Source organism: Leuciscus leuciscus, assembly GCF_965113295.1.
Source record: "Leuciscus leuciscus genome assembly, chromosome: 6".
In the NCBI taxonomy this organism is placed as follows: Eukaryota; Metazoa; Chordata; class Actinopteri; order Cypriniformes; family Leuciscidae; genus Leuciscus; species Leuciscus leuciscus.
The window spans coordinates 25,891,227-25,915,741 of NC_138730.1; the positions used below are offsets into that span (position 1 = coordinate 25,891,227).

The 24,515-nt window shown below is 38.3% G+C and overlaps 1 protein-coding gene and 1 long non-coding RNA gene across 3 annotated transcripts in view; one reads left to right on the forward strand and one right to left on the reverse strand.

Annotated features, from left to right (window-relative positions):
* The window catches only part of fndc3ba (fibronectin type III domain containing 3Ba), a 144,110-nt gene that overhangs the window by 48,819 nt on the left and 70,776 nt on the right, over positions 1–24,515 (forward strand). The window lies entirely within an intron of this gene.
* Positions 1,524–11,627, reverse strand: LOC309500405. The gene is made up of 2 exons (XR_014206567.1): positions 7,808–11,627; positions 1,524–7,776 (listed from the first exon to the last, which is right to left on the reverse strand). It is a non-coding gene; the product is annotated as an uncharacterized lncRNA (long non-coding RNA).

Below are 24,515 nucleotides of genomic sequence, written 5' to 3' on the forward strand. Positions count from 1 at the left end.
CCTTTTATGCTTCCGTAGCTCCTCTGTGAGAGATCCATTCTCACGGTCCTCAGCCCAGCCCTGCTTGCTTCAGTTTGTTTTATTATTGGCATAATGCACTTTTTTCTTTTTCTTTTGTAGTTCTCATTCGTCAATGGATGCCTATTTCAGATGGAGTTGCAGCAACAGTTACTTTTCTCAACTTGTGGTCATGTGACAGTGCATAATGTGCGCGAACCCTTGTGTTTTTCTTTTTTGGAGGCCAGATGTGGCTCTTCCAAGAATGATTGCTAATGTTCCTCTGAAATAAAGGGGTTTTAAATGGAACTGGGTTGGCTGTTCTCAAATCTCAAACTGAACTCGAGAGTATGTCAGCAAATCTATCTACCAGCTACATGTCCCACCTTTTCCTCCGCTCTCTCCTCCCCTCGGCTTCCCCTCAGCCAGACGCTTGCCTTCTGTTTTTAATCTCTCCTCACGCTTTTCTGCATTCTCACTGTCTCACTGGGAGTCTAGTCCTCCTTCTACAGTAATATTCCTCTGCTCACTCATCTCTCTCTCTCTCTCTCTCTCCGTAGGCAGTCTGCTCCAGACAGCTTGAGTGCGACCTGGCAGCAGTTTTGTTTCCTGCTGACGTGGCTCTGCTGTATCAGGGCTGCTGAAATCCCTCTCCCTCTCTGTCTACCTCCCTCTATCTCATTTACTTCCTGCTTCAGTGGCTATCAGTCTGTGCTGTACTCTCACAAAAAAAAGTCCCACAGGCCTTTATTACTGATCAGTAGGGTTCATTTGGATCTCGTTCGTTCCTCCTTGGTGGCGTATATGAGTTGAGTATGGATGGTGTGGTGCTGTGCCATGTCTGTCCCGCTCTGCTCCAGCTGAGGAGTCTGTGGTCTGTGCCGGTGCCAACCATAGACACTGCTCTCCGAAACATTCTGCTGATGTGGAGTCTTCTGCGTGGAGACAGGCAGTTTAAAGGGACAGTTCACCCAAAAATGAAAATTCTCACATAATCTGCTCATTCTCGTCGTGTTTTTGTTTCCTCAGAAATTGTGTTATTTAGCACAAATTGAGTACTGCATGACTTTTATATTGGGGATGCTCAATGTGCATGGTGACATAACGGTTATTTGGCTAATATTACAATATCTTTTAATTTATCGGTATTCGTGAATATTGGATCCTTTTTTTGCATTTCACCTATTTTTACATTTAGATTACATTTGCTCTCATCTAATACCTAATTAAAGATAATCTTTAAAAACTTAATAACACTGTTAAATGTAATCTAAACAAAATCTCAATTTTTTTTTTTCATACTCTACATTTTAATGTTGTGATGCCTAAATTCACTTGTAGCATCTAAATCAATTGATTTTATTTTTATTTTCAATAAATGTTAATAATTCAATTTTTTACGTTTTATTTTAATATTGGCCATTTAGCAGCCTTATTGTGAAAATAATTCAGTATCAGCCATAAAAAGTGCATTAAAATAAAATGATGTCATGCTTGCATTCACTGCAGCATCTAAATCAACTGAATTCTTTTTTTATTATTATTTAAATATAACTTTACTGTTTTTAACTGTAATATTTTCCATTTATCAGGTATCAGCCTCAGCATAAAAATAATTATCAGTATTGGCCTTTAATTAAATATCGGTGCAACCCTATTTGGAGCATCCTGACAAGCTTGGCTCAGCCAATGTCATGAAAAGGCTGAGACTGTGTGGCTGACAGGACAAGGGTTCTTTGGAAACCTTTTTTCAATTTTATTCTAGCAATTTCTTTTGGTGATATTAGTGGTGCAGAAGTGCTTTCTTATAGCTTAAAAGTTATCCTGAGACACTGAATGTGATATCTCACTTTTTACCCTTGCTCTCTTTTGAGCATTCACAATATTTTGAACATGCAATACTTTGTTAGAGCCACAGTTGAAGGCGAGATTTCCATTGAATTTTTAGGTGAACTATCCCTTTAAGCAGCTTTATAGGCTCCCACCTCCCACCTTGTGGATATGGTAAAAGAGGACGAGAGCTCAGCAGGACCTTTTCCTCTAGGTCTTTTAGGACTTCCTCTTGTAGGTCTTCAGCTAAAGGTAATCTGCGGTTCGAGAGTGGGACATTATCTCCTTGTATCCTCCATAGCATGTGGGCAGGTCAGAATAGAACTAGAGCTGTTTACACACTTCACACTGTCCCAGTGTGTCTGTGATGATCTGTGGCTGAGCACTTCATATGAACCTCTCTGTTCTCTATTGAAGAGTGAAATGTCTTTTATGCATCTAATTTCAACACATACCTTATGTCAAATACTATTGCATTTAATGAGGCCAAAAGCACATAAAAAAGAAGAGGATGCCCAAGGCATAGCATACACCATGTTCATATGCAGCCTCCCCCTAAAAATCCCCTCTAATAGTTCCCTAGGAGCCACAGGCTCCAACCTAATGGTTCCTCTCATGTTAATGGGATCCATTAACTTAGTTGCTGGAGTCAGTAACATCCTCATAACCACTGTGTATGTGTGTGTGTGCATACGTGTCTTGCGTTAAAGGAATGGCTGTTTTTAGTATAGCAAAAATAAGTATACTGGAATATAAAAGTAGGCATCGGTGTCCAAAGATTTTTTTTTATATATAATTTTTTATTATTGTTTTCAAACATCAAAAACAGACAATAACAGACAAAGACACCCTTCATATAACAAAGATCTGTGCAAAATGAAACAAAAATAAAACGAAAGGGGAGGATGACGATATACAAGGCCAACCTCTCTTACAAAGTATGATCACAATAATTACAAAAAGTGAATGTTACAAATCTGAAATAAATAATAAATCAATCAGTAGTCCTTGTGGCTGGACAAAAAAGTAAAAACTGGTTTCCATTTTGTCGAATTTTGCAGAATTCCCAAAAATGGTGTATCTAATTCTTTCCAGGTGTAACGTAGAAATGAGTCCGGATAGCCAGTCAGAAAAGAGGGGCGTAGTATTTTTCTTCCACAAAAGCAGGATAGCTTTCTTAGCTTCAGTCATACCATATTGAACAGGTAATCGTACCTTTGGAATGAGAGACTCCAATGAGTCTGACCAACCAAGAATTGCTATCATTGGGTCAGGAAGTAAAACACAGTTATAGACCTTGGCAAAAAAACTGGAAAATTTCTAGCCAAAGAATCTGAATTTGAGCACAGAACCAAAAAAGATGTGCCAGAGTACCCTCGGCAGCTTTACACTTATCACATATAGGGGAGACAGAAGGATAGAATTTTCTGAGCTTTATTTTAGAATAGTGAAGTCTATGTAATACCTTGAATACCAGGCAGGTGCCTTGAATTTATGGAACATGAATAAACAGATAAAAGGCATTTGTCCCAATCAGTCTCCGAAATCTGAATCCCTATGTCTTCTTTCCAAGCAGTTTTCAAATGAAGGGAGGAAAAGTCTATTATTTTTTTAAAGGTGTCCAAAGTTTTTTAAAAGTTTTAAACCCTAGCGAGCTGCAGTTTATCAGCTGTACTTTCTAACTGAAATGGAGCCTCATCATCCCAGAATGCATTGCGACATTGACTGAATTGAAACTTTCTGCATGCGCACCACACAAATGCTCAAAATAAGATGTAAACCAGAGGCTAACACAATTGATTCCAGAGTCTGATGTCTGACCTGGGTTTCTAAGATAATAATATAATATTCTTCCAAGATTAAAACATAGTTAACAAACACAAATATATTGAAATGGTCAGTTTTTAATAACATTTAATGATTTGATACTTTTCAGTTTAGTAGTATAAAATGGTCACAGATTGAATGTTCCAGCAAGCTCTGCTTTGCTAAAGAGTGTTTTTCTTTTATCTGGTTCTTCTGACTAGAGATAGCAGATTAGGGAGAAGAATGTGAGGCCTGAGTCTGATAGCACCGTGAGGGACTGTGAATTTCAGCTATGGGAGGCATGGGCTTATCCTCACTCTTAAGCCTGGAAGGCATTCAGGCATTCTTTCCTTTGTCCTTTCAGAGAAAGTTCAGCTAGACCTTGAGCCTAATGAGGCCAGGCTCAGGATAGATATGCTGCACACACGTTTGGTCTTGAGTCTTCAGCACTGTCAACTGCAATTTGTGTGGTATTATTGACGTTATATACTGTCAGTCATATTTTTTTTTTTTTTTTGCGTTCCATTAGATCAGTCCGCTACATAGACTACTACTCTGTTTTGCTTATCCCTAATTTGAGACTAATGTAGCATCCACCATCACAAGCCTGTCAATCAGGCATCTTTCATATCAGTGTCGAGATGAAAGAGGAAAGCATAGTTGTGTTTTTCTCATGTCTTTTTCTTCTTCTTTCACACAGACATACTCCACCATTTTCTTCTGTTTTCTCGTTGAGGCTTGAATCCTTTTTTTTAGGTGCTCAGGAATGGCTGGATGGAGCTCCTGGCCTGATTCTTTGCTGTTCGTTCACAAATGTCTGAGTTTGTTGAGCTGGCGGGGCTTGGCTGATGTAAAAGGCTGAGTGAGGTGAGGGTGCTGTGGGGGAAACAGAGCTGAATGCATGACTCTCTGAGATTTGAAGGATAAGGAGCTTGTGTGAGTTGCCACAAAAGCCCTTCGCCAGACGTGCGTCCCTGGGGCTGAACTGCTTTACACATGGTGAGAAGAGGATGAAGGTGGGAAGATGAAGGAAGCGATAGCGGCAGAGCACATGGTGCTCATTTATTCCAGCCGAAATGTTGCATTCTGATGCGAGGGGCCGGATTCTTCAGCACTTGGGCTTATTGGAGTTCAGCTTTCATAAGTATTGCAATGACTCAGCCGAGATGAAAATATCTATCCAGAACAGTGTTACTGTTACAATAGGATTTGCCTTCAGATAGAGTGAGATGTTGTAGCGGTATTTCTGTGAAGGGGTCTGGGGAATGTTGTGCAGGTTTAGTGCATCTATTGTACGTCCTACCGTGAGCACCAATGGCAGTTGGTTTGTGAACCTATCAGAGCTTTAAAGGGGCCAAAAATAAAAATTCGGTCAAAATCCTCATGTTGTTCCAAACCTGTGTGATTTTTCTTTCTACAGAAGATATTTTGAGAAATGTCTCTATCACAAATGTATTCCTGTTTCCACTTTACACAAGAATGAATGTAAACAACGCAGGTCATATTCAAACCCACAGTTCCTGTGTTATCACCACAGATTAAGCAAATGTGCTAGTCGTTAGGCCTGCATTGAAAGCAGTAATCCACTGGTCCACTGCCATTCTGGCTTTATTTCAGCATCAGACACCAAGAGTTCTCTGGCTGCAAGAGCACTTGAGCTCGTTTTCACTATTGGCTACATTTTTAAAGGCCAGTTCGCTAGGCCAAAATGGACAAAAACCTTCCTGGACACCGTAGTTTTGTTTTGTTTACAGGATATTGGGGGAGGAACAGTCTCCAAGGGAACTAACGAGGAGAAGTGTGAGAGCGGACTATTTTCAGAGAGCTTATCTGAAGGGCAGAGCAGGACATGGTGTAGTCTCAACCCCTGCATTCCTGTCACATGATCTCAGGACCGCGTCCTCTGCCTCCAAACACCCGGCATTACTGAACACACTTACAGGAGACACCGAGAGGATGCAGCTTATGTGTGTGTGATGTTTAAACGTCATCACTGGCTCCAGGTGTGTAACTGGGGCGATGAGAGTGAGACAGCTGCTGTAAACACAGCTGTTGAAACACACAGCGCTAGCTGGCCTTCTCTTCCCACAGTCCAGTTCTCGCTATCCTGACATAGACCTTTATAAGACTAGTTTACAGTGCCTCTCCTGACCGTAGGATTGGGAATCGTTACCCTTTCGGTTCAATGAATCCGGTTTCTTAGTGAACCTTAATGGTTCTTTTATTGATTATTTGGGGGAGAATAAAAAATTATTTGAAAGTAATTCAGATTGCATTTATTGATCTTTAGCAGCAGTTTTCAAAACATAAGTGGCATCATTAATCATGATTACAGCTTGAAGTTACACTCAATCCCCCCTGGGCTTCATCTGCAAGCAGCAGAATATCAGTTGTACGTGTTCACAATACACTTTCACTTTTTGTCCCTCTAGCAATTTGACTTTATTTGTATTAGTTGATATTAGATATTTATCTATTTTTCTATTCATACTGTACATTCTAAAGCATCACTTGTAACATTTTAAACGACCAATTTTATTTTTTATTTTATTTATTTAGACACGAATATAGATTATATTTGTTTTCTTTACATGAGACATAAGACGTGACATGTCATCTTCACACAGCTAACTGTCCCACACAGTGTTTTTTAGTTTTCCACTTCATATTTTCTTTAACAGATTGAGTTAATGCCTCCACGTGTGTACGTTTCTATACATAAGCTCATCAATTTTGCTCAATTAATTAGTTTTTTTGTACAACATTTTAACCAGTACTATTGAACAAATTATTAAATGGTGTGCGTAGTTGGTGAACAATTATCTTCTTTTTTTTAATAAGAAATAATCCTAATAACAATAATAATTATAATAATGATATTATTATTATTATTATTGTTCGTAATTGTTAGTTGTCATTCTTGTTAATAATAAATAATAATATCAAATTAACCAATACCATCACTCAAATTGTTAACTGGTGTTTGATTAGTTGGTTAACCATCTACGTTCCTAGAATTGACATTTTCTCCTTAAATATACAAATACTTTTGGTTCATTTGTCTATCCATGCCAGTCAACACTAGTGCAGGTGTAAGAAATGAGCTGATAATCCTACCATTTCAACTGTTTGACTGAGTGTTTCCAAGAATTAGAATAGAAGGTTACTGAGTTTTATATTCTTACAAGTCTGGAGCCCTTTCCGGTAATGAGAGGCGTAGTGTGTGTTGTTTATAGAGAGCATACGTCTTGCAGAGTGCCAGTGGAGTAGTACAATACTGGCCTGAAGAGCTGGCTGCATGCTCCAGTCATCTGTATACCATCTGAGCCACACACATTCACACCTGTGGAGCAGGTAATGTTTACAGATGTGCAGATGAGGGTGAAGTCATGTTCTCGTGAGTAGCTTCTCTTTGAAGCACATCAAAGCTGCCAAACACGCCATCACACACCCATATGCATGCCATAGCCTCCTCCCTCTCATCACCCCAGTCCTCATCCTCCTACTCAGAGTTATGAGCTTATAAAAACATTACACTTGCTAAAATGATCCCCAAAGGAGGCTTTGAAAGACGTTTTAAACAAGTGCTCCCTCTTCAACTTTGACGCGTGTTCTCCTCTGAACTTGACTTGTAAAAACACAGTTTGGCTTTTAAAGTGTAGCTGGAGTGATCTGCTCAGATGATGAACTAGTCATCTGGTGGTTAGTCACCATGACATGTTCCTGTACAGGGCTCAACGGTTATGAGTTTCATACCCACTGGCTCCTCCACAAGTGTTATTTTAGTATTATTTATATACTATTATATACTATTATATTTGTTAATATTTTGAATTAGCTTTTGTTTCCCCGCCATTGACGGAATTTTCTGGCAATTCATGTTTTCAGTGTAATGTGGTAGGGGGCGCTATTACGCATCTTCTGAAAGAGTACAGAATCTCCGGATCAAAACACGGGCGAAGAAGAAACCGAAACAAGGGATAGAAACATTGCTTATTCACATGTAAAATAAGGTGATCATCAAACATTAAACAGCATATAAATCAAAACTGCCTGACATTACCGAATGAAATGTTGAACCCACAACCCCTATTTTGATGACTGTTCTGAATCTTTGACAAAAATGCAAAAAAAAAATTAAATCTAATATTTGATATATATTTTTAAAAAAAACATTATTTCATTTGTAGGTGTTTTTTCCCCCTCAATACAGTATTATATTTTACAATATGAAAAATGGATATTCATTTTGAGATTTGCTAAAAATTAAATTTTATTAAACGATTCTAGTTTTTAAAAGTCAACTGTTAAATTTTCTTGTTAGCTTTTCTCAGGTTTACTGCATTTTACTACAGAAATGGACTTCCCAATGCCTGAATAGACCATTTTCCTTCCACCTCCCTTTGATAGGAGGGATGAAAGGCTGCAGTGAGGAAGGAAGGAAAGAGGGAGAGAAAGAGGGAAAACCATTTAACTGGACTCAACTTGTCAAGGCCAGACAATGGTGATTGTAGACACAAGCAGTTTGAGTATTGGCTCAAAAGAAATATACATACACACATTGAGGAGAGATGAAATTGCTCTCTCTTTCTTCCTGTCTCCATTGGTGGGCACGATGTGGCAGCCGTCCTCCCTCTCACACAGGGAATGTGTTAGTAAAACAGAGACTTGCAATGCTGGAAACCTTCCTCAGGTTGACCTAGATTAAAGTGTATGGGTTTCTCTCTGCCACGTTTAGGTTTGTTCGAAAGTGGCGCTTGAGTTCAAGAATTTGTCGTCTGCTTGAGAGATTTGGTGTGATGTTCTTTACTTTGTTTTCTTTGACTCATGAAGAGTTGTATGTAAAACTTTGTGCTATCGTGGGCTCACTTTATTAGCTGTTATCTGCTCACCCTGTCCTGATCTTTTTTTCTGGAATGTTAAATATTTGCCGCAGTGAACGAGGGTTTGAAGGCGCTGCCAACAGTTTACAGGAAGTCAGCTCACAGGTAAAGGTTAAAGCGGGGTCTTGTGTATCGCAATGAGGTGCGAGTCGCTCATCGTTAGAGGCTGTTTACATGCGCTGTCTGTCTCTCTTCCTTGATCCCAGGAGTCAAAGAGTTCAGATTCTTGTTCATGCTCTCTCTCTTCCTTCCTTTCTCTCATTTACTTTGGAAATTGACGTTTATAGGATGGTTTTGCATATATAGTGTTGCCAAAGCATCCATATACACACAAAAATAAGTGAAATTTGTTTTAAAGGTCCCTAACATTCTTGACTAATTTGTTCATTCTCTATATACAAACATAGTCATTTTATTTTATATTTTTATTTTATCACATTGCTTGGCTTTACCTTATTTTCTTGTTTTGTTTTGTTTTGTTTAGACAATGAATGAACTAGTGAAGTTGAGAGCTGCTGTTATTTTCGGAGGGTGTGTACTACAGTGCAGTATAAATATATTTCTTTCTATGACAGATGCATGACTGCCCTCACCCAGTAACACCTGCATTCGATCCCTTTTACACAGATCTCTCTTTCTACAGCCCTCTTTTTCCTTTCTCTAAGAGTGTCTGAATCAGCAAAGCATTATTGGCGTGACTGTAAAGGATGACGGTATTACAAAAAGCTTTCAGGCGCTTACAGAGTCCAGGTGTTATGCATAATGGAATTTAAGTACAATAAAAGGAATAAAACAGCATGTTGTCATCAATGTCATGTTTGACAAAGCCTTTAAAATCACAGTGGAAACATTGAACTGCAATATTCTTACAAAATGTAATGAATGAAAGGAAAGCAACTGGAAATGTTGACCACATTAGCTTGTCTGTTTTGTTTAAAATCAGACATAAAAGGTTTAGTAATTTTCTAAAAATAGGCATTAGGGAAAAAAAAGGATTATATTGTTCTAATTGGAAAAAAATAACTTTTTATATCTGCCTAACTAGACACAGGTTTGGTATTAAAATAAATACATAAATAAAGATCTGCATCCCTGCTGTGTACACGTGTACACTCGCATAAATTACTTCTAGTTCTAAGCCAACTCTCTTTTTCTTTCCTCTCTTTCGGAAAACCTTTGTTGGTGAGACTACAGCCAATAACAACAAAGAATTTTAAACAAAGAAAGAAAAAGAATGTTTATGTAAACTCTAAATGATGAAAGGGAGCAGAGTCATGATTACATAGATGAAGAGAATTATAAGAGAAACTGCTCTCTTTCCTTCCCTTTGCCACTTGATGATAGAGGCCTTGAGGATAGAGGATGATAGAGTGTTTGTTTCTTAAAGGGTCTGCCAAACACAAGGAGAGAAAAGAATATTAAGCCTGTTTTTCACCTGGAATTAAGATACGTCTCTGGTCGAGACGAGTTGTTTATGTCTGGTATTAATATGTCTCAAATGCGTATGTGACATATTTTTACTCGCTATGTCAGTGTGTTTACACCTGTATTTAATGATGGGCATTTGTGATTGGATTAATAGCTGGTGTAAACAGGGTCTCAGCTGGTCTCCTTCACTTCTAAGATCCAAAGCCTTGTTGCTGAGCTGTTCTTGAGCTCTGGGTGAGTTAATCCAGGTGTTGATGTAAGCATCAGTTGAAAAGTGTGTGTGTGTGTGTGTGTGTGTGTGTGTGTGGTTTGGCCTCAGCAATAAACCCCAGATTGTAGACTAGCCTCACTTTCACTTTAAAACAGGAAGTCGTCTGCTCTCCGGCCTTGTTTTTCATTTCCATGGGCCTGTTTAAACACTCCCAGTGGTGACACCTCTATATGAGAAGGAGAGAGAGAGTGAATTTGTGTGTGTGTGGCTGCTGGGAACAATGAGTCACCAGGTTCAGGGTTAATAGACCGCAACAAAATGCCTTGCCATAATTAAAACAAATCATGCTATGCCTAAAATCTCCCAGTCTCTCCTTCCAAAGGTGTGTGTTTGTGTCTACATCTGTTCACACACATAAGATTACGCTACTAAGTTATCATGTTACATAACCAGTAACCACTTGCTTAACCGACATAAAATAAGTTGTTTTAAAAGGGCTGCAGGATTAATCACAATTAACCCTAAATCGCATTTAAACCGATCTTAGTGTGCTAATGAAATCGCAAAGGCTGCGATTTTGATTCATTTTTTTTTTTTTTGTAGCTTGTCAGTGAAGCACGGCTCTGTAATCAGCAGTAAATGCTGCTCCATCTAAAAGCACTGTTAGTTTGAGTTGCTTATAACGTGCATTTGAAAAAGCAACACGTGTCAAACATCTTTCCAAACATGCAACAGAAGCATTTATGAACCCCTTATCCAACAAAAGACAACATTTAATAACATGTTTTTACTCCAAACTCACTTCATGACGTCAATCGAGTGTTTGAAATAACTGAGCTGATGTGGCTTCTTATCATAGAATGAGGCAGACAATATATTATTTCATAGTATTCTATACAGTTATAAAGGCTATGTCGATTAGCACTGCATTATAAATATACTTTATCATCATGAAAATACCAGAGCAGGCTTAAAGGGATACTTCACCGTTTTTTCATATTAAACTATGTTATTCCCTTAACTAAGACGAGTTGATACATACCTCTATCGTCTCAGTGCGTGCACTAAATCCCTCTGTCTTGCGGCGAAACTTTGTTAGCCCAGTTCATTTAATATGGGCCAAGCAGAGAAGATACCAAACACCTCCACGTTTTCCCTATTTAAATACAGTTACTCGCGAAGTGTAACTCGACCTAGGACGGTGACACAAAACAAAACGTTGCGCTTTTCTAAGCGTGTAAAATGGATAACTATTTTGTATGGCGGAATACCATAGCAAGTGCTTGTAAGCACTTCGACTTGGCGCAGTAATATCTTCACTAGAGGGAGCGGGGGCCGGTGAGAGGATTTTTCACGAGTGAAGATATTACTGCGCCAAGTCGAAGTGCTTACAAGCACTTGCTATGGTATTCCGCCATACAAAATAGTTATCCATTTTACACGCTTAGAAAAGCGCAACGTTTTGTTTTGTGTTGTTGTGGAAAAATTCATATTTTCTTTGTATTTTATTTTCAATGATTTAACAAATGAATGCCATACATTCATTTGTCTGTATTCTGAGTTTCTTTTATGATGTTAGTACAACTGCAGGGTGTGTGTGTGTGACCCAGAGGTGAGAAGATTAGGGGGTTAGGGGAGCCACAGGGGTTCCTCTGTGTCTTTTGTTTAGTGGGGGCTGTAAGAGATAGCCTTTGAAAGAGATAACACTATAAAAATGCGGGCCAACCTCTGCTCTGGGTCTCACTCCGTCTGCAGCTGGTCTGCGGGTGGACTGGGAACATTTCTTGCAAGAAATAAATATCTTTTAAGAACAATTTGATCCTGATGTCTCTTATGCCTGATGCTGTTTTGTTAGTTACTTGTTTTTGCCTCTACAAGTTGGTGTCAGAAACGTGGGATCCATGAGGTTTCTTCTGGCCCTGAGAAAGCGGATTGACGGACTGATCACCCTAAAGCACAAAAGGCTTTAGTCTTACCTCGCCGAATTGAGAGAGAAGAGCCAAAACTGCTATCAGGGCCAGGAGGAACCCACTGGATTCAGAAAGAACTCGGAGGCAGTAAAAGCATCTCGGGTAAGAGACAGTTAAAATTATTTTATTTTGTGTGGTGTAATCTGATATGACTGTGAGTGAACGTGAACCATTTTGGCTGAGTTTTGCTTTGGTACGAGCGAGAGGTGATTCAGATAATCACAGTTGTTTGGGGAAGAAATTGAAGTAGCTTCGGATCGGTTTTTTCCACACTTAGCTCGTTGGTGGACGGGAGTGCCACAGGTGGACGGGAGTGCCACAGGTGATTCAGATAATCACAGGTGATTCAGATAATCACAATTGCTGATTAGTTAGTTTTACTCAAAATCTCTGTAACCTGAGAAAATTTTTTTTACAAGTGGACGGAAGAGCCACATCAAATCAGAATTAATAGAGCGCTAGAAAGTGCTTAGGCCTATGGGAAGATTTTGAGTGGAACGTAATTACAGAAACCCGACCGATTTTGGGTAACGAAAAAAGATCGGATCTGTCGAAGACGTTTGACAGATATTGTAAGACACGTGTCGAAGTTGTGAAATCCAGAAGGGAGATTCAGCCAAAATGGAGTCATCTAACAGTAAAGTAGACCATTTTTACACACCGGTTTTCTGTAAAATGGAAAAATTACAGCCAGAAATGCATGCAAGAAATTGGGAAACGGATGATTGTTAAGCAAAGGGGAAGTGAAAATATTTGTACTAACAAACGCACACACGACGCACACACAAACACATACACTGATTTTCTTTCTGCTATCTGCAATGAAGAAACTGCTTGCAAATCTTTTTGTGTGTCTGATGAAACTTTGAGCAAAGCTATGACTGATGATTTGAGCAGTGTTGTAAATGATGAGCGTATGAGATTGTGCAAAAGTACAGGGTTTTTCTGAAGTGCCAATTTATCCGTTACTAGTCAAAGAGTTGTTGTAACGTTAGTTTGTTCATGAGTGTAAAAATGTGAACAAACAGTGAATTGTTGGATGGAAAAGAAGCAGATAAAAGAGAACAGAGTCGATAGGAGAAGGAACTGGCATGTAGGGAAAAGAGAGTTTTTCCTGATGGAAAATACAAACAGTGAATTGTTGGATTGAACAGATACAGAGGAAACTGGCATGTAGGGGAAGATAAAATTCATATTTATGAACGCCTGATTAAGTCAAATCAAGTTGAAAGGATATGAAAAGTGAGTTTTAGATAAAAATAAGGCATTGAGTATGATTAACAGGGATTAACATGATATAAAGATAAGGAATGTTTCATTAAGCAGAACGGGAAAAAATTCTATATTTTAGAGATAAAATAATTATTGAAATGATGTTTATTTTGACAACCATTGTCTTTTGAACCTAAAGGGTCCAGCTATGCTGGGAGTATAGCAACAGCGCTTGCTTGTTCAACCCAGCTTCTGGATGTTAATATGTACGTGATTTGTAATCAGTGTTGTTGATGATAACACAATTAGATAGATGTAAAGACAGCTATGTCCGAAGATTTGGGAAATCAATAATGTACAAAGTCAGATATTTTGTTGAAATTAAGTCATTGAAAGACAAGGACATTGTCTGTTTTATAAAGGAAATTATGGGTTGGAGATAATTTCCCTAGACACGTATGACTAAAGTTAATCAGAAACTTTGTGAAACCCGCTTAGAATATTTTGATTTTCCATGTCGCTTATGAAAATTGATGTTCTGCCAATAATAATGATGTGGATGTGCTTTATTGTATTAATGTTATGAAAACAAGGTTATTTAAGAGTAGATTGCCATATTTTTATAACAAGAGTTGAAGGTGCAAGCGGTTAGGATAGCTGTCTGTGTAATTTAGAGACTGAGAACAAGATTTGAGGAATCTTGTGATTTCTGTGGAACAGTAGAGATGAGTGGGACTGAATAATGATAATATTAAGTTGAATCTGCATACTAACCATTTGAATAAGCTATCAAACCAGTGTTAATGAAATTAATGACATGCTAAATTTCTTTATACTGTATGAAGAATAACTGAATAGTCCTGATACAAAAGAGAGCAAATGCTGTAAGCAGCTCTGCTCTGAAGCTCTCAGTTTAAAGAGAATTGCAGATTATGTTTTTGTAAAAGTTTGATTCTGATTGGAAAGATCAACTTTGACTGGCTCCAAACAAAGAAAGTGCCAAACTAACACAAATTTAAAGAAAAGTCTGTGTTAATATGGGTTAGAAAGTAGATCAGTGTTAATATGATGAAGATTGTGATTCGGCTATTGTAATTGAATTTGCAGCGGACAGTGGGGGAAAATGCAGAGAACTTAATAGGGGCTCTGTTTGCATTTCATGAATAAGAACACTCTGCTTCAGGGGTGTGAAGTAAGCTGGAGATGTTAGAAAGACCACAGGGATAAGACTGTAGGTAGAATAACAAAGAGTGTTTTATTGCGGTCAGCGGAGTCATTCAGTGACTGTAAAATGCGATGATATAGAGAGACAAATCTAACGAATGATTTATAGTGATAATCATAAAATGTATGACAAAGCAGAGAGCGCAGCCTCAAAAGTTAGTATGAATCATAGAAGCAGGTTGATAAACTCCTAGAGAAAACACTGAAGTCAGGTATTAAATTATGGTGATTGAAAACCTGACAACTAAAATTGAAATGAAATTTTAAACGTTATTAAGAACTAGAATAATTCTTATTTCTTTAAGATAAAATAAGCAGAAGCAGTGTTACAGGATTAACAGTTGCTAAATGTAAAATGTGTAAGAAGGCATTTGATTAAACAAAAGCTTGTTGTTGACTATGAAAAGAGCTAACAGCCGATGTTTTGGGTTCAAAAGATAAGATTGTGAATTGGCCAAAACAGGTTTGCTTATCTGAATTTGGTATGTGCTGTGACTGAAACTGCCACAGTTTCAGTGCAACAGAGACTCATTCTGAGTGGAAATTTGTAATGTCTAAATTACAATACATGTAATTTATGGAAAAGATGCCTTAAGATGGTAGATAAAGTCTGAAGTTAAAAGTTTATGAAAATGCAGTGTATCAGTCCTGAGTGCCTCAAGAGTCTCTCTCTCATTCAATGTCAGCTGAAAGCTGTTGTCTAAGCCTGTGTAAAGCACAGTGTTTCAGTTGAAAATCATAGACACAGAGATGTTAAAGGAAATCATTGCCATTCAAAGGGCAATTTGTACTTTAAAGTCTTTCAGTTTTACTTTTAAAACGTTTTAAGAAGTCTTTAAAATAATACTGTTTTGAACTTGTTTATTTTAGGACCAGTGACTGTCTCATTTTAGCCTCCACCATAAAACAGGGCTGATGGCTCCGGCTACAGAAGTAACAGTACACTGAATGTACGATTGTGATCTAAATTCACTGAGTATAATCTAAGCAGCTAGGTTGCTGCCTTTAAAATGATTAATGAATTTAAGTGATTAAATACTGCTGTTATTAATCCGTCTCCCTATGTTTAACACTAGTAGGCAGTCCGAATGGCTCTGATGACTCTTGAATGCGCCTTTTCCTAAGCTCCAGAAAACAACAGATTATGTTGAAGAAAACGGTCACAGATTCTGTAATGGGGAAAAGCGGTTACCAGTGTGTACGAGTGATTACTTCAAAGACGGGTAAGATCTTAAGGCCAAAAGGACAACCTAAGACAGAAGGATCACGCAAAAACACTGGGCATTTCCTGATGGAGGTGTTTTTATGTGAGATGGATATGAGAGTGGCGCTGATTGACTGAGTGGCGATCAGCTTCAGCAGATCATTGAGAGGCGAGATGAGCTGTAAGAAGTTCAGTCTGCCCCAGAAAATGTGAGCCCCTATACCACTCACAAGAAACCGCGTTGATTGTATGGCTTGTCCTCCATTGTGACGTGTCTGCATCTATGCCAGGGAGACAACACCCTGAAGAAAAGAAAATTATTGCTTAAGAGCTAATGGAAATAGGCTTTCAAGAGCCAACTGAGACCGTGAGGTGATTGTCATTATTTGTTGTGGAGACCGTAACAAGACGTATTAATTTATATAAGGAACATGATGTTGGTTGCCTTATGGGCAAAGAAAATTTTTGAACTTCTGAAGGTCGTTAGACATGGTGGTGGCTAAAGATGAGAACAGCTTGTGATGAGTCAAGAGAAATTTCTGAAAAAAAACGAAGGTTAGGTGAATTGAGTATTTAAACTAAAGATAACCTTAGAAAAGATCATAGCATAATGTATTTTAGATTATTGTAATGGTTCTAATTTGAGTCAAATATTTGTATTTTGACATTTGTGAACTATTAAGGATTGACTATGACTATGATTATTTTAGTTACAGTCCTAGGAGGCTGTTGAAAAGATGATTTGCTTATAGTGAGAGAGAAAGAGACTGTTTGAGTGGACTGCTGAGAGACTGCTTGATACTTTGTCTGTCTTTCTGTTATCAGTCAGATAATGAACCAAAAACAATCCAGCTGACTTTTCTAAAATCAAATGAATAATGAACAGACATGCCTTGAAACTGGTAAAGAGGCCATAAATAAAAAACATTAGAGTGTGACACCTGTAACGCCAAGGTCATGGGTTCAATTTCCGAGGGAAAGCAAGAACTGATAAGAATGTAAATGTGTACCTTGAAATGGAAGTCACTATGGACGTCTGATAAAAGTAAGAGAATTTTATTACGTTAAATTTATGCACGAGATGAGTGTCGTGCATAAAGAGGAGGATGAATATGCTCGTGGCGGGAACAAGAGAACGCACAGTAAAACAAGTGGTCAGATGAGTCTTTGAACTTTTTAGTATGGATAATTTGTATTCAGGCCACAAACAAAGACATTTCGGCCTCACAGGGGGGGCTAAACCCACTGTCTTCACAGCAGGCTGAGAGGTTATCTAGCTTTGACCTCATCGGTATGTAAGGACAGTAAAAGTCCAGGGGGAACCCACTGGTGGTCAGATAAGAGCCTTTCAACTCTTCAGGGGATCAGAAGGACCATTTGCATTCAGAAAAGTCCAGGAGAGGTTAGAAGAACTTTATTTGTCTTAACCAGCCAGATCTGGTTTACTAAGGGGTTCACATTTGCTGAAAGCCATCGCACAGGTGGGAAGATAAATGTTGGGAGGACATTGGGTTTAATTGTGTGCATTGTTTGTATTTTTAAGTGTGCCAATAACAAGAATTGTTTCGACAGGAAACGCCAGGGCAGATGCGGCAGCACAGCAGACAAAAGAAAACTATGTGACAATAACCTCAACATTTGTTTTTCTTTACAGAAGATGCAGACACACACACACACACACACACACACACACACACGAACAAATGGTCAGATAAGAGCTTTTCAACTCTTCAGGGGGGGGGGACCAGAAGGACCATTTGCATTCAGGAAAACCCAGAGGGTTAGAAGAATTTGTCTAAAACCAGCACAGGAGTGAAATGACAGGGCAGACTGTACCCAGTGAAAACAATAGCTATGAATGAATTTGATTAGTAATCCTGGCCTGGGTCATTATTTTGGCAGAAAGATGCCACACCTTGCGCAGTGCATAACTTAACATTTTCATTTTGCAGGATGTCAGAACGGATTGAACCAAACAGAACTGATTCTGTATTGTTTTGTTAACATGAGCAACATGGGTTGAATGTTTTTTTTTTTAGGGGAACAAGAACCCTGAGTGCCATTCAATGAGCAAGAAATTATCCGGTGATATGTTTCAGGCTGAAAATTTCACAGGTCACACCAAAGGGACGACAAGACAAGCGGTCACTAACAAAATCACTTAAGGTCTGCTTTCACAGGTGACAGCAGACAGTGAACGACTCATTCCAGTGGGGGTGCGATCATGATCTAAGGGAAAACCTTGTAAGGATTTGAAAATCAACCAACCAACATCAGCAACCCCACACGCCAACGCGAAGAATAAAGCGAGAGATCAAGGATATGTGCTAGAAACATTCCTCTCTTGCCCACGCTGGAAAGACCATTTCAACGATGCGCAAAGTGTCAAAATGGTGAAGATGGAACATCCATGGGGCAACGAGATGATCAACACATCTGGAGAAAGATGTGGACCAACTGATGGTTTAAGTTTAGCAGAAGAATATGTTTCGTGATGACTTTGATGATTGTATTTGATTGAATCAAACTAGGTATTGATTTGTTTGGTGCAAATGTAGAAAATCTATTAATTAATGTGTAATAAGCTATGAAAGACAGTCCATAATGGAAGTATTAGAGTTAATATTGAACAACTACATTGGTTAGAAGGATGCAGGGTTTGAAATGAGGGATTTTTATTCTACTTTTAATCTTTGAATTTTATTGGTAAACATTTTTATTCAAATCAACCAGGGGTGTTAAATTGATATGGTTTTCCTACTATGACAATCTATACTATTTCTTGTTTATACTGGAGTGACTGAGGGTCCGATTTATCGGGAAATACGGTAACAGTGCTTATCCATTTAGCCCGGCTTCAGATAAAATGTTTACTTGCTTGCTCCAAAGTTTTTATTTTTATTTAATTTTTCTTATTTCTTTCAAGGTTCAAGTAGAGTGATCAGGTATATGAAAATCAGACATGAAGGGTATAACTGTGATGTAAGAAACTCGAATTAATTCTAGTCTTATGTAAAGACTTGAATTGATTCTATTCTGAAGATTTAATAGTATAATGGGTTTGATTAGAAAACAAGAGTGAATTTTTCTATGTTGTTTATCAGAGAATGATAAAGAGGAGGAATTTGTTGTGGAAAAATTCATATTTTCTTTGTATTTTATTTTCAATGATTTAACAAATGAATGCCATACATTCATTTGTCTGTATTCTGAGTTTCTTTTATGATGTTAGTACAACTGCAGGGTGTGTGTGTGTGACCCAGAGGTGAGAAGATTAGGGGGTTAGGGGAGCCACAGGGGTTCCTCTGTGTCTTTTGTTTAGTGGGGGCTGTAAGAGATAGCCTTTGAAAGAGATAACACTATAAAAATGCGGGCCAACCTCTGCTCTGGGTCTCACTCCGTCTGCAGCTGGTCTGCGGGTGGACTGGGAACATTTCTTGCAAGAAATAAATATCTTTTAAGAACAATTTGATCCTGATGTCTCTTATGCCTGATGCTGTTTTGTTAGTTACTTGTTTTTGCCTCTACAGTGTCACCGTCCTAGGTCGAGTTACACTTCGCGAGTAACTGTATTTAAATAGGGAAAACGTGGAGGTGTTTGGTATCTTCTCTGCTTGGCCCATATTAAATGAACTGGGCTAACAAAGTTTCGCCGCAAGACAGAGGGATTTAGTGCACGCACTGAGACGATAGAGGTATGTATCAACTCGTCTTAGTTAAGGGAATAACAGTTTAATATGAAAAAACGGTGAAGTATCCCTTTAAAGAACTCAGATAATGAAATTGTGATACGTCAAATCATCGTACATAACAGATAGACTTGTCAAATATCGTAGAAAATGTCTCAATTAGAAGAATACAACAAGCAAGTATTTCAACAAATTTGATTCAGTTAGAGACCAAACTATATCAAGTATTTCTATTGAAAAACAGCGCCAACGCATGTGTAAACAGTATACACATGATGCCTATCTGCCACGTTTTTGTTTGTTTTTTGTGAAATATTAGTCTTTATTTAGAGCAGGTGGTCTCAATTGAGCTCAAACACAACATATGACAATGCATAGTTTTTTTTAATAGAACATAGCTAGTAAAATAGCTAGCTAGAAATAGCTAGTCTGCCAACTAAAGACCAGCTTGGACCTGCTATAAACCAGCTGCCTTATTCCAAAACACAGTTGCCACCTTAAGCTGGATTTTCCAGCAGGGTTGCAGAAGAAGCATCTGAGGCAAAGTTGATACTTAAATTAAACTGAGACCTCCATTCAGTCTCCAGAGCTGTGAAAGAGCAGATGTGTTGGGTTCCTTCATAGCCCAGACACTGGATACACACACATCTCACACTGTCATTTTGCTGATTTACTTTTAGCAGCTATGGGATTGTTGTTTGTGTGCCTCTTTCCACTCTCCACCCTTCAGCTGGGTGAGCGGGGAACAAAGGAAGGCCTGCCGGCACAGGAGACATGACGTTAGCCCTGGCTCTCTGGAGCTTCTCCAGGCTCAGAAATAGGTCAGGTTAGTAAAAATAGGGCCTAACACGGGAGGGTCATCTAATAACTCTCACTGCTCCACGGTGCTTTTGTTTCTCAATGTCCACTGGTCCTAAACCCTCTGCAAAGTAAAAAAATACTTGAATGGGCATCAAGGTGATGGCTTTTCCTTTTGGTCCTCAGACTGTGGAGGCACCTCTGGAGCACTTCCTAATTATTGTGACTGTTCTTAGAAAATGTCTGTTAAGAAGTCCACAACTTTCCTCTCGGAAATGTATGTATTGTTTACTGAGGCAGATAAGGCTATTTCCTCCTGATAACTACACAGAAACACATTTACACAGTCAATTTGTTTATCTGCACCCTATTCCCCCCATCAAGTGAGAATATAAATATTGAGGTCAGAAGAAAAGTCTTGACTCAGCATTGTTTTCCCCTCCTCTCCTTTCATTATTCTCAGAGGATATGAACATTTCACAGAAGGCTTCATGATGTTCACACTTGAGTTCCATTTGAAGTGTCAAGTTTGTTGATGTTTCTTCAAAATTCATTTGGAGAAATAAAAATGGAAACATATTAGATTGTTGTCCTACAGTAAGAGTACAGTATTGTACACTATTCGATCAACGTGGATGGCATAGCTTAGATAACCTGGATAAGTCGCTGAAGAATTTGAGAAATATTTAAGAAATAATATCTAGCTTGATTGTACTGTGAATATCAAGAGACGACAAATCTGAGATGCAAGAAAAGCAAATGTAAGAAGAAACCTGGAAGAAACTATTTTAAAGGTTGTATCAGCAATTTCAGGCCCAAACATAAATGATCACATTCATCTAATCTTTCCTAACAATCTGCTAGCTGGCCGCCCCATAAGCAGGCTGTCAAAAAAACTCTGTAGGCAGCCTAGGCTCTGAGATCTGCACACAAAAACAATTGGTTTCACCAACCACTCAAACCCAAAATAAATAGTGTTCCAACCAATCACCGACAGGGGGTGGTTGTTGTGAGGTTTTGCGCTCATGCACGGCTGCACGCGAAGTCGGAGTCACTATTTATTTTGGGTTTGAGTGGTTGGTGAAACCAATTGTTTTTGTGTGCAGATCTCAGAGCCTAGGCTGCCTACAGAGACGCCTTTTTTTGACGGCATGCTTATGGGGCGGGCAGCTAGTGGATCGTTAGGAAAGATTAGATGAATGTGATCATTTATGTTTGGGCCTGAAATCGCTGATACAACCTTTAAAGATTTATGAAAAAAAAATCAAAAAAATTATTGTCCCCTTTTCTTATTAAAGTTTTAATTAGCTCTTCATTTTCTTGTTTTCTAAAAATCTCAATTGAGATCTCAGTTGTTTGTTTGTTAATTTATTGATTTGATTTTTACCTCTTTTTCCTACGAAAGTTTCTATTTACTCTCCATTTACCATCATTGCGCCTAAGAGACAATTTTGATAATGAGATCTAATTTGTATTTAATTGTTAATTTTACTCCATTCTTATGGAAGTCTCTATTTTCTCTTTGTTTACTGTAATTTCTCCATTAATGGAGAGCAAAATGGAAAGAAATTAGATATTAAAGAGATCTTATTTCTTATGTGTCTGCATCAGATTTTTTTTTTAAATCAATTTTTTTTTTACATTTAATTACTAAATAATAAACTAAATAATGCAAACATTATCTTTTTTAGTTCTGTTGCCATTATAATGTGGATCATTACATTAACGTAAAATTGTGAGTAATTAAATTTCAAATATCTGCGTTAATTGATTTTTTGGAGGAAAAAGTTCTTACTCAAAGAAATTGTCTTGATAACCTCGGAAATTGGGCAGTGGGTTTCTAGTTCCCAGCATGCTTATAAGACTGGATAAGGAAAATAAATGTTGAAATGAAGTGTTATTATTTGATTTGTTTTTTAGTGAAAGGAAAGACCTGTAGTGTATAATGCTGTTAAGTTTGACATTTTAAAATAGTTTCTGTTTATAATGTTAAAGTTTTTGTGACTCTCATTGTGCTGAAGAATAATGCCAGTGACAAGTCATATCTTACTTTTTCATTAAATTTGCATGATGAATAAGTTACATTTAGCATGTGCTATGAAATCTGTGGGTTTTAACTGAAAAAGTTAAGATTAATTGTTTACAGTCCAACAAATCAAGTTGGACTTCAAAATGTTACAAAATGCTAAGTTCCTCTAAATCAATTTAGTTTGTTGATTGAACATAATTCTTTCAGTGTTGCCGTTACTTCGAAAGATTGATGCAAACTGTTGCGTTAATTTTTTGTTGTTGTTGTTGAGCCAACACATTATTATTTTTTGTTCTTACCTCCATCCCTTCATTTCATGTACGTAGAGGACCTTTCTAGACTGTTTTTATGGATACATCTCCATCCTCTCGCATGATTTTCTCAGTGCTGTGAAATCACTCTCTATTACAAAACACCTCCATCCACCTCGGAGTCACAGTAGCTTATCGGACTGAGACGGAACAAGATAAGAGCATGAACCGTTGCCAAGCAACTGTGGTTACAAATAAAAAAGAAAGCGTTTAGCAGAGACAACTCCTGACACACTTATTCAGTCTCTTAAAAGCTTCTCTCACAGCCCTTCAGCTCCATGTGGTCTGCTGGAGAAGAGATGAGCTGTAATTATGGACAAACACTGATCATTTGCTCAGGAATGTCAATCACAAGTTTGAAGGAGGATGCCATTATCTACATAAATAAATACTGCCGAATGCTTTAATATGAAAATTGTGTTCTCCAAGAGTAATATTGTAATTGCTCAGATGTTGCTTTTTAATAGCTGAGGAGGTTTGAATGGACAGTTACTGTTTGTTTTGTTAAAGTACCACCACTTTCTCAGATGTTTTGTCCTGAAATTTCTAAGGAAAATTCTAGGATTTCTATTTTTATTATATTTTTTAAGACTAAGGTACCAGATGGATCTGTGTGAATTGTTTGGATGCAGGCTAATGCAAATACGAACAGGCATAACAGAGCCAGAGTGGCGGTGACCAAATGTCCCAGAGGTCTGAGCGCAGGACCAGAACCGGATGACTGGGAGTTTGATCAGTGGAATGGGAAGGTGAGGGTGAACTTTTGCAGCGTCTGGAACAAGGACAGATTCAGTGTTCTGTCCAGAACTACAGAGCCACAATAATAGCACATCTTTAGAATACTGAACTAAAGCCTGTTTGGTTTTTGGTCTTTTGTGATGGCTTTATCAGAAGGAAAGAGAACACAGTGACCCAAAACTCTGCTCAGGGCTGCTTTGTTTATCTGTAGACAGAAAGGCACATTTAATTTCTCAATAGTTCTTCCATTTGCTGAAGATCTTTGCTCATTTTTTTTCCTAAGGAAAAATACTTCTGCATTCTTTTATCTCCCTATTAGGTTATCAGAAGAAATCTCAATGATGTCTCAAACCTGCCAAGATCTCAAAGTCTGTTTTTCTGTATGTCCACCATTTTCCATTTTCACCCCTGGCTTGTTTGGAGCATTTGTTTCGGAACTTGCCTGGTGCGTTTTCTCTCCCTTAGTTCGGTTCATTTATGATCAACAAGCAATCGCGCTCGGATCCACACCAAAACAATCGTTCCGAGATCGCTTGAACAAGGTGGTCTCGGCCCAATTAAAAAACTAAATCTGGGGAGGTTTGGTTGAGGTGAGAAAGCAATCCAACCCAACGGACCAAAAAACCAGGCGGTATCACTGAGAGTGAACAGAACTCAGTCCTGCTCCAGTTGTCTGCTGCTTTTTTTTCTTTCTTTTTTTTTTTTTTCTCTTTCTTTGAGGAAACATTTATAGATCACTCATGTCTGCTTTGCCAGAAACATTCAAGAAACCCAAATGGGGTTGGCAGTTGATGATGTGCATTTTGTGCTTGTATGTCTGTGTTGCTGTGAGCAGCAGTAAATCTGGCTCAGGATTTACTCTGTCTGCCTAGCCGCTATTTCAGTGGTGCGTCCTGTCTCAGTTAGTTCCTGCTCTCCCTCTCTCTTTTACGGTGTTCTCATATGGAATAGCGCTGGCAAGCAATAGCAGCAACAACGGGCTATCAACAATAACAGACCTGAGCACAGTACACATCTGCATCTTGTTCACCACACTTTTGATGTCCACTTCAAATTGTGGGAAAATTTTTTATTATCATATAATTCAATATTTGATATAATTGCAATACTACTGCAACTAATAATAAAAGGTTCCCAATCTGGATCGGTTCTGCATGTTTACATCACACTCAAATTTTTTATTTT